General features: G+C 43.2%; 1 protein-coding gene across 1 annotated transcript in view; it reads left to right on the plus strand.

The window, feature by feature from the left end:
- Positions 1-4,673, plus strand: part of N4bp2 (NEDD4 binding protein 2) — a 66,258-nt gene that overhangs the window by 19,171 nt on the left and 42,414 nt on the right. The window contains exon 4 of the mRNA XM_021210316.2: positions 3,668-3,734. The gene's annotated coding sequence lies outside the window, so the exon portion shown is untranslated. The remainder of the gene's footprint in view (positions 1-3,667; positions 3,735-4,673) is intronic.

Here is a 4,673-nt window from a genome sequence, read left to right on the forward strand (position 1 = left end):
AAAAAAAAAAAAAAGATGTTGCAGCACTAGGAAGGTTGGGAACCACTGCCCAAAATAGTGAATCTTATGTATTTATGTTTTAATAAAAATGATATTAAATAGATAATTGGTAGCCTACACACTTAAAAGTATGTTCAGATGAGAGAGGATGCTATCTTTAATCCAGGTGGAGGTAATAAGAATTGGTTGGATTACCAAATGTATTTTTTACTTTTTGATTTTTTTTTTTTTTCAAGACCAGAGTCTCACTATGTAACTTTGGCTGTCCTGGAATTCTCTATGTAAACTGGGCTGCCTTTAAACTCACAAAGATATGCCTGTTTCTGTTTCTCAGAGTGCCTAAGATAAGAGGTGTGTGTGGGGGAGGGGGAGGAGTTAAGAGCTGCTGCTGAGGTAGCAGCTTCCAGTCCTAGCATTCTGCCAGTGAAGCTAACACGGGTGCTAAGTGGCAGCCAGTGTGGCCTAGGAAGTGAGACATTGTCTCAAAAACAGTAACAACAAAATGACTCTTGTGGTTTGGTTCCAGCAACTGGAAATTGCCTATAGGTGAGATTTTATACATGAGCATGTTTATTGACTACATGTTTATTGTTCTCTGAACAAGCACTAGAGATTTATTCAGTTCCTCATTTCAGAGGTTTTTTTTATCTTGGCCCCTTTGCTTCTGGGCACTTCTGTGGTGAGGCAGAACATCATGGCAGGAGCATGCGGAGTGGTTTCCTCCCCGGAGTGTAGGAGTGGGGGGGGGGCGTCAGGAAGAAGCTGGGGCAGGAGAGGCTCTTCATGTGACTCCTCCAGTGGCAGTGAGCTACTTCTGCTGCTTCCAGCCGAGTTGATTAGGTCGGAGCCTTCAGGATCTGGTCCCACATCAGGATTGGATCTACCAGCTGGGCATGAAGCTCAGTGGGGAGTTTGATGTCAGGCCCGGAAGAGTTGCTGTTGAGATACTAATTTCTTAGCATGGTGCTTGGCTTTTAAAGCTGTTAAGGCTGAATGAAACCACCAAAGAGTAGGTGAGGCACAGACAAAAAGAGGTCTTAAGACTAAATAAAACCTAGCATACTCCATTGTTTCATGGTGAGATGAAACCCTGAGTGGAGTGTCCTCAGGAGACTGTGGTCTCAGGAGGACTGGGTCAACTGTGAAAAGGTAAGCACTGAGGAATGCACGTGTTCAGATTTCCTGACCTTTCTTTCCTCTCCTTCCTCTCCCTCCTTCCCTTTCTCACCACCAGAGCAGCCTCATACTGACTGGATACGTGGTGTACCACTGAGCTGGATCCCTAGCTAAATTCATTTCTAATATAAAGAACTATAGATCAGGGCTAGGGGAGAGCAAGCCGGAAGACTGAACTCAGTCTGTGGGACTCATGTGAAGGAGGAGGGAGATAGGCAGGAGCTCCACTAAGTCATCTGACCTGCACACAAGTACTGTGGCCCACCCCACCCTACCCCCACCTCTCAACTACTCAGAACTGGAGCCAACAATAAACCTACTCAAGTATGACGTCAGCCTTGCTAAGTTACCTGAAGAACTCAGTACTCAATAGATTCTTTTGGATTTTTGTATGCACACAAAATATGTAAATGATAGTTCTGTATGCGTATTTCTTTTTTCTTAGACCCCACGCTTTTCTTAGACCCCCTACAGCTTTTGGAGCCATCACCTGCCTGTCCAGAAACTCAAGAGAGATCTGTCTGTTAACCCTGGCTTTTTCTCTTAGAACTTTAATTTCCTTTTTTAGCCTTACATGCTGCCTGCAACCTCTGGTACAGTGTAGTAGGGAAGTTTTTGTAGCAAAACTCTGCTTTTCTGTTTGCTGAGGGAAAGCTTTCGGCAGCTTACAGTATGAGGCACTTCACAGGGCCTCCATCACTTACTGTCATCTCCAGTTTGGGGGAGTCCCATGAGCACCTGTGGTGCTTCTCAGCCCTGTGCTCGGTGGACACTGAGTAGATCGTGTCGTTTCTTTCCTTTGTTTTGTTAATACCTGGAATTGTTTTGATTGACTTTTCAAATATTAAAAAGACTTCATATTCTTAATAAATGATGCACTGGATTCTTTTATAGCACTTAAGTGGTTAAAGTGTTCAGAGGGCTCTAGTGTTAAAGGCTTGGTCTTTAGTTGGTGGACATGGACTTTGAGAGGTGATTGAATCACAAGGGCTTTGGTGTAATCAATGGATTAATTCACTGATCAATTCACAATTTAATATTAATTAAAAAGGTTAGAAACTAGGAAGTGGGGCCTGGCTGGGTAGAGCAGGCTCTGGCGTCGCAGGCAGCGACCTGTCAAGGCATCCCTGTGCTGTGCCTCAGCTTCTCCTTTCCAGATGCCAGCGGGCAGCAGCCTCTTCTGCCACTGTTGCTGCTGTCGGATGACAATGGAGCCATGTGACCAAATTAAGACTGGAACCATGACCGAACAATTACTCTTAATAGTTTATTGTAAGGATTTTGCCACAGTGATGAGAAGTGTAACAGGACTGTGTGGAGCATACCTAAACCTCTAACCCACCCCTTGGGAGGCAGAGGCAGCCTGGTCTGCAGAGGTTACACAGAGAAACCCACCCTGTCTTGAAAAACCAAGAAGGAAGGGCTGTTGAGATGGCTCTTCAGTTAAGAGACCCAACTGCTTTTCTGGAGGTCATGAGTTCAAAGCTTAGCAACCACATGGTGGCTTACAACCACCTTTAATAAGAAAGAAAGAAAGAAAGAAAGAAAGAAAGAAAGAAAGAAAGAAAGAAAGAAAGAAAAAAAAGAAAAAAAGAAGGAAAGATTGACCTTTGGGCTGGAGCGAGTGCCAAAAGGGAAGGGAAGGGGGAGAAAGAAAAACCAGAAAGAAAAAAGAGGGAAAATTATAGTATGTGTTATTGTTTGAATATGTTCCCATTAGTGAGATTTTTCTATAATTTAAAAATGTAAAGATTTAGTGACTTGGCAGGTTTCATGGCTTGGCTGGCTGGCCAGTGACCCCAGGCTTCTCCTGTCTCTTTCCTTCCCTGCTGTGGGGTTATAGGCAACTGTGCTCTGCTTAGCTCTTTATGTGTTCTCAGGCCCAGAGGCAGGTCTTGATGCTGCTGCTGCCTGCGTTACAGACTGATGTGTCTCCCCAGCCCTGAGACTTGCTCCTTTTGACTTAGGGATCAGCCATTGCTCATGTTCCAAGTGTCGGAAGATTTCCTCTTGCCTTTCTGGTTTTGATTTCTAGTTGTCTCTCTGTGGTTGTAGAGCATACTTGATATGCCTGCAGTTCTTTGAAGCTCCTTATGATTTATTCTGTCATGTGGGTTAGGGTTTATCGTGGCAAGCTTGTGTGTGCATTTGAGAGGAGTGGTCCATAAATGTTGCCTAGATCCTTAGTGCGTAGTATTGAGCCCTGTAGTCTTGGGATTTGCCATAGTTGTTCTCCAAGTTGCTGATGGTATAATATTGAGATTTTGACTATAGTGAAATTTTTTTACTTTTTCTGTTTGTTTTTTTCCTGTTTGTAGTTATGTTTTTGATGCATAGACGTTTAGTGTTGTTATTTTTTTTTTCTGGTGGATTAGTCCTTATTATGACTTCTTCCCCCCACCCCCCTTATAATCTTTGCTCTAAATTCTACTTATATCTGATATAATATATAAAAAATAATTTTCTTCAATTTTAATTAATTTAAATTTAGGCACATGTGGCTGGTGGCTGTCATTACTGGAAGGTGGAGGGAGCTATGACCCAAATGTAATTGAAAGGTAAATTTTATAGTATGTTAAGAGACGTTAAGGACAATCAGTGATTAGCTTGAAAGTGGAGATTGGGGCAGAGGGAGTGGGTACTTGACTTTGAATTGGGTAGTCAGGGAAGCAATTCTTGAATACGATATTTGAAAAGAGGACAACATTTTAGAGTGAGAATTATCCGTGCCAGACCCTGATCCAGTCAGATTTGAGTTTTAGACTAGATGATAGGGACTCTGGTGCAGTGGGAACAAGTTAGGGGCAGGAAGGCAGGTGTGCGATTCATGGTCATCAAGCCAAGTAGTTACAGTAGATTTGGGGTGAAAATGAAAAGATGTTTTCAGAAATTTTTAATAAATTATTAATTTTAGAGATGTTAAATTGGAGATGTTTATTAGATTTATCTAAATGGAGAAAGCAAGCCGACCGTGATCTTCTCTAGATCCATGTCTCTGTCCTTGTGGAGCATATGAGTAGGAGACACATAGCTAAGTATGTATGAATAACGTTCTAGAAGGTAACAAACACTCATGAAGAGAATCCAGGCAGGACACGACGTGTGTTTTGAGGAGTGTGAGGATCCAGCTCAGTTAGTAGAGCTTGCCTGGCAGACATGAAGCCTGGGCTTGATCGCAGCACCACACAAAGCTGGAGGTGGATGCAGGAGCATCGGAAGTTCAAAGTCATTCTTGGCTACCTAGGGAGTTCAGGATCAATTGGGCTGCATGAGACCCTGGCTAAGGGGAAAAAAGAAAAGAAAGATTTTGTTGTACTGGATTAACAGTGTGGTCATATTTGAGTAATAATGAGGTGGTGAGAAAATCTATCTTATAGATTCTGGGTAGAAAAGTAGGTAGAGGGAGCCAAAGTGTAAAGGGTCCCAGTGGGGGCGGGACATTGGAGGAGGAGCCAAAGTGTAAAGGGTCCCAGTGGGGGCGGGACATTGGAGGAGGA

Source organism: Mus pahari, chromosome 13 (genome assembly GCF_900095145.1).
Source record: "Mus pahari chromosome 13, PAHARI_EIJ_v1.1, whole genome shotgun sequence".
NCBI classification, from domain to species: Eukaryota; Metazoa; Chordata; class Mammalia; order Rodentia; family Muridae; genus Mus; species Mus pahari.